Genomic DNA, 6262 nt, shown 5'->3' on the forward strand with positions numbered 1-6262 from the left:
TGCCCAAGATCCCAAGAGGAGAATGTAGAAGGGATTGCAGCGTGGCCATCCCCCCTGGTGGGTGATTTCTCACTTTCTGTCTCTCTGTCTCTGTCTTTCTGGTGAGCACATGTGCCCTGTAGCAAAAAAAAAACAACCAAACAAAAAAAAAACCAACTATACCTGTTCTCAACACTTGAGCCAGCATTCAGACTTCTTAGTATTTACCAAAAGGAGTTGAAAACATAAGTCAACTCAAAACCTGCACACTTACGTTTATTGCAACTTTATTCATAATCGCCAAACTTGGAAGCAGCCAAGGTGTCTGTTAGTAGGTGAGTGGATAAATACATTGTAGTACATCCAGATAATGGAATGTTATTTATCATTAAAAAGGAGTTTTCAGTCCAGAGAGACGCATGGAGAAGCCTTAAATGCGTATTAGTAAGTCAAAAGTAGTGCCAGTCTGAAAAGGCTTCCTCCCAGGAGGTCTGCTCTGTGATGTTCTGGAAAAAGCAGAGTCCCAGAGACAGAAAATCAGTGGTCCCCAGGGTTGGGGATGGGAATTGGTGGAGGGCGGAGGGATTCCGGGTGGTAATAATAGGTGTATGGTGCTATAATAGTGGGTACATACATTCGTTCACACCCACAGAGTGCGTGAACCCTCTTACAAGCCGTGGGCTTCAGTTGGTGGTGACGTGTCAGTATGGGGTCATCAGATGTAACCATGGTGCCGCTGTGCAGGAGTGCTGCTCACAGTGGGGGAGGTTTGCATGTCTGGGGTCGAAGGGTTTATGAGGAACCTTAAGCTTCCTCTTAATGCTGTTGTCACCCTACAACTGCTCAGAAGCAAAAAACTCTTTTTTCTTTAGAGAATTATTTTATTTATTTCTTTATTTAAATTTGACCAGAGAGGGACAAGATAAAGTGAGAAAGCAAGCCTCCAAGTCTGAGACTCGAACCATAGTCGGCTATGTGGGAGTCCAGCACCCTTAACCACCACGCCACCTGCCAGCCCCAAGGAAAAAAGTCTTTAATAATAAAAAATAATGACTAGGCACTAGAGATAAAGGGGAGATGTTTTAATTTAGAAAGGTTCTAGTACAATGTTAGGTGTACAATGTTCAGTGAGAAGGTTTTAGTGCCAACATAAACACGTACACATGATTCTGTGCACATTGTGTAGCCCCTGAGAAACTGCTTCTGGCTTTGCTCTGGTTGGAGTGAGTTGTAGGAATGGGGAGGGGTCTATTCTCTAAGTCCCTGGCCCTACTCAGCCCTCCCTTCATTCTCCTCTCTTGATTGATGTCTTCAGAGAACTATTTTATTTTTGGGTTAAGTGTTTTTATTTTTTAAGACTTGTACTTAACTTTATTTGTTTGTTTGTTTTTGTTTATTTTAATTTGACCAGAGAGGAACAGAGTGAGAATGAGAAAGAGAGAGCTAGCGAGAAAGTGAGAAAGCAAGCTGCCAGGTCTAGGACTCGAACCACAGTTGGCCAGTGCCCTTAACCACCATGCCACCTGCCGGTCCTGAGTTATGTGGTTTTGGAAAGGACAGCAGAGACTGTACCCTGTCTACTGATAGTAAGAGTCGTTTTCATTCATGCTTAATGGCTATTCGGAAGAAACATCACTGTCTGAGTACTGTTTTCACGTACTATTCATTTTGAAAGTCTCTGTGTAGTTCATGAATTATTCTCGCAATGCATGCTCTGCTTGGTTGATTGTCATATTAGCTAAATTCAGAACTTTAATGTAGCAAGTACATCCATTGGGCTGTCAGAAAAGCCTCGCCCCTTTTTTCAATTAAAAAAAAAAAAAAACCAGAAAAAAATACGTCATGACTTTTCCGACAACCCGGTAGATGCATCTCAAGACATAAATGATTCAGACTTCAGTGTTTTAAGATAGTATATTTCGGGACCAGCAGGTAGCGTAAGGGCTATGTTGCTGGACTCCCACGTAGTCGACCGTGATTTGAGTCCCAGACCCGGTGGCTTAAACTCACGCCGGGCGCGTGTGCGTGCATGCCCAAGATCCTGAGAGGAGAATGGAGGAGAAGGGATTGTGGCATGGCCATTATAATAGTATAAGAGAATGCTGGAATTCTGAAAAACAGGATTATAATCAGTAATAAAAATTGAAAACTTTTTAATGACATATGCTACATAAGCAAAATTAATGAATATAAATAAGACATTTCAAAAACTATTTGTAAAACATGGCAAATGTTGGGAACCAGCAGTTAGCATAATGGCTATGTTGCTGGACTCCCACGTAGTCGACTGTGGTTCGCATCCCGGACCCGGTGGCTTAAAACTCACGCCCGGCACGTGTGCGTGCGTGCCCAAGATCCTGAGAGGAGAATGGAGGAGAAGGGATTGCGGCATGACCATCCCCCCTGGGGGGTGATTTCTCGCTTTCTGTCTCTATGTCTCTGTCTGTCTGGTGAGCGCACGCGCCCTACAGTGAAAACCTCTCAAAAAAAAAAAAAACCAAACATTGCAAATGTATCTGTAGAGGGATCTCTTAGAACATTTATAGGGCCCCACAGTGGCACCGCAGTTGAGGTGGCTGGGTCCCACATGGCTGACCGTGTGTTATGAGTCCTGGACCCGGAGGCTTGAGGAAAACACCAGGGGGGTGTGGCATTTGCATGTGTGCACCTGCCCCAGAGGAGGGAGAATGGAATCGAAGGACCCTGTGGCATAACCATTCTGCATGGGAGGTGCCTTTTTGCCCTTCCTCTCTCTCAGTCTCACTCTGGTGAACACATGTGTCTTCTAGCAAAAAAGAACAAAGAGTCCAATTACACGATGGGGAAGGGACCAAGAGATGGGCAGTCCAGAGAAAGCCAATCCCAGGAGATACCGAATGTAAGCAAAAGGTTGTCTGATCACTGTTAACGAGGAAAATGCACACTAAGTAGATGCGATGACTATTCGACGCCAGTCATACTGGAAAAGATGGAAAAGTCATGAAACCTAACATGAAAACATGATGAAGCTTTTTAGTAATGCCTTAGCGTTAAAGCATGACTCAGAGACATAGCTGTAAGGTATAGTTGGAACAGCGAGACAGAATATAAAGAATACTGATAGAGTTCCATGAAAAAGATCTCATCAATATCTCTCATATGTGTGTGTGTGTGTGTGCGTGTGTGTGTGCGTGTGTATATCTATAATATGTATGTATGTATGGATATACACACGTACATGTGCTTCTGTCATCTACGAAATGTGTAACAGAGAATGCGATATTGAAAACACGGGTTAAGGAATCTGTGTAAATGCAGTGTCAACTCGGGGGTGGGAAGGAAACATGTTATTATCCATATGCATATATATGTGTACAATCGTGTGTTTGTATATCTGTATTATGGGGACGTTTAAAAGATTAATCACGATGAGAGATTTTCTTTTTAAAAGAAGCTGTAACTTAGCTGAGGGTGGTGGATCGTGACTCAGAAGTGGGCAGACTCGAGGTCTGTGTTCGAGGCTGACCACCGATGGACTGGGTCGAGTAGATTGTCGGGGTAAGGGATCCAGGGTCACCTCGGTTTGGTTTTTTTGCTGTTTGAATGGGTGTGCGTGCCGTTTGCTGCAACAGAGATGGTGAAAGGAGCCTGTTTATTGCTTTTTTTTTTTTCTGGAGAGGTTTTTGCTATAGGGAGCGTGCGCTTGCCAGACAGACAGAGACAGAGAGACAGCGAGAAATCAGCCCCCGGGAGGGATGGCCATGCTGCAGTCACTTCTCCTCCATTCTCCTCTCGGGATCTTGGGCACGCACGCACACGTGCCTGGCATGAGTTTAAGCCACCGGGCCCGGGACTCAAACCACGGTCAACTACATGGGAGTCCAGCAACATAGCCATTACACTAACTGTTGGTCCCTGTTGATTGCTTTTAAAACCACGAAGCTAGATCCAGTCACTGTGGCAAGGACTATGACGATAAAAAGCAGAAGGCAGTCTGGGCTCAGAGTCTGCAAGGGCTGGAATAGTGGGGTGCAGGAGAGGAAGAGGAGAAGCAGGGAAGGCCAGGAGGAAGCCGCACTGGAGCAGGGGCACCCCGCGTCCTGAATGTCTGGGAGCATGAGCTTGAAGAGCGAACATGATCAGCTTGGCAGGTGTGCTAGGTACAGAGTGGGGTAAGAGCCACAAAGTCACCATCAGTGGAAGGTCACCAGTGAGGTGGTGACCGCCGCGGTCTTGGGGGAATATGGGGAGTGGAAGTCTGGTTGGCATCGGGTGAGGAGTGAGCAGGCGGTGCAGCGGGGACCACGACAGGTTTTCCTTTGCACGTGTTCTCTGGAGTAGAGCAGAGAGGGGTGCCTGCAGGGGCAGCGCCGAGCCTAGAAGCCGGAGTGCAGGGTGCATGACCTGCTTGAAGGGCGCAGAAGGAAACAGGAGTGGGAGAGCCTGGCCGGGGCAGGGAGGGGAACAGAAATGTCCGCCAAGCAGGGAAACGGTTCGGGTGAAGCCCTGGGCGTGCTGGATCTGGTGACGGAATGACGAGGTCGCTTCTTCCTGTTTCTGTCTTCTCAGTGATCTGAGGAAGGTTATCAGAGGAGAGGGACCTTCTGGAAGAGAAGATGGGAAAGCATTGACTTGGCTGAGGGCCAGTGTTCATGGAGAAGGCCATGCGTTCAAAGACACGGGAGATACGTGTGCATGCGTGTGCAAGAGAGGATGTGTGTGTGTGTTTCCAGGAGCCGTCAGCTCTGTGCATGAGCACGCAGGGATGACCGGGCAGATGCAGGGGGGCAGGCCCTGGTCGGGGCTGTGCCAGGCGAGAGTGTTGAAAGGCCAGGGAGTTACGTGCGTCTGGAAGGGCGTGAACATACTGATGGGCCGCCCTCTAAGGAGGACAGATGTGAGCAGAGACTGCCAGGGTGGTGAGGGCTTGATCTAGCAGAAGCATTTCTGGAGACAGTGCAGGGTCGGGTGAGAGGAGGCCGAGTGGGTTAGAGAAGGGTGAGATTCTGGAGGCGATGTGATTAGCGGTGAGGGCAGAGGTGAAGGCCTGCCAGTGGGGGTGGGTGACGAACGTGCGTGGGAGCTAAAATCTTTGCAGATCCACAGACAGGGAACTGAAAGGCCAAAGTGTTTGCGTGGACCTTTCACACAAGGGCTGCAGTTCTTGGGGACAGGAGCAGGGCTGGAAAGAAACGGTAGGAGTTACCGTGCGTTAAGGAGAGTGCCCAGGGTCACGGAGTGCTCGCCGTGAGGACAGTCATCGGGTGGCACACTTTCTTGGCACAAGCTTTAAAATACCTGAGGGTTTTGAAGAAGGAAGGAAAACTAGAGAACTGAGAATAGGAACTGCGAAGGTCCCCTCTTGTAAGGCCTTTCGTAGAAAGGATCTAATATTTGAAAATATACCAAAAACTCTGGGGGAGCCTCTGTCTGAGACAACTTCAGGTAACAGGCTTCTGTTAGACAAAGAGATGATCGGGACCAGCAGCTGGTGTAATGGCTATGTCGCTGGACTCCCATGTAGTCGGCCGCGGTTTGAGTCCCAGACCTGGTGGCTTAAACTCATGCCGAGCGCGTGTGCGTGCGTGCCCAAGATCCTGAGCGGAGAATGGAGGAGAAGGGATTGTGGCATGGCCATCCCCCCTGGGGGAGTGATTTCTCACTTTCTGTCTCTCTGTCTCTTTCTGGTGAGCACACACAGCGCCCTATAGTAAAACCTCTCCGAAAGAAAGAAAGAAAGAAAGAAAGAAAGAAAGAAAGAAGGAAGGAAGGAAGGAAGGAAGGAAGGATCGATCAAGGAAGAAGAGGGGACCCTGGGGAACTTGCTGGTTCCAGACTATACTTCAGTGGGTGCGATCGAGGAACTTGGGAGGGAGGAGAATTGAATGAAAGTAGTGGGATGAAAGTCTGGGGGTGCTGGGGTACCTGGGGTGGGACAGAAATGAAAGGTTCTAGAAGGTAACGGTTTTAAGCTGAATGACAAGGAACTGCTGCTCAGCTGCTTCCCTCTCTAGTGGGACAGCAGCTGGGGATAAGGGGTAAACCTCCCTCGGCCACCACTTGTCAGAGCCCCGGGTGGACAAGACAGATGCAGGCCTGGAGTCCTGGGGCAAAGCTGGGGGGTGGTCGGGATGGTCAGGTGCAGGCTGAGGCCCGGAGCCTTTTCTATCTTTGCCATCTGACTCAGTGTTTCCGAGCGGTCTGTGTTCAGTATTAGTAATGCTTTTTTCCTCCCTTTCTATTATTTTTACTTTTGTCATAGAGTATGTCTGCTCACGGGGGAGAGACAGAGAGAGAGAGAGAG

At 48.4% G+C, this 6262-nt stretch overlaps 1 protein-coding gene across 6 annotated transcripts in view; it reads left to right on the forward strand.

Moving 5' to 3' along the window:
- The window catches only part of MEF2A (myocyte enhancer factor 2A), an 81106-nt gene that overhangs the window by 5811 nt on the left and 69033 nt on the right, over nt 1-6262 (forward strand). The window lies entirely within an intron of this gene.

This window comes from Tupaia chinensis, unplaced genomic scaffold (assembly GCF_000334495.1).
Source record: "Tupaia chinensis unplaced genomic scaffold, TupChi_1.0 Scaffold000632_1, whole genome shotgun sequence".
NCBI lineage: Eukaryota > Metazoa > Chordata > Mammalia > Scandentia > Tupaiidae > Tupaia > Tupaia belangeri.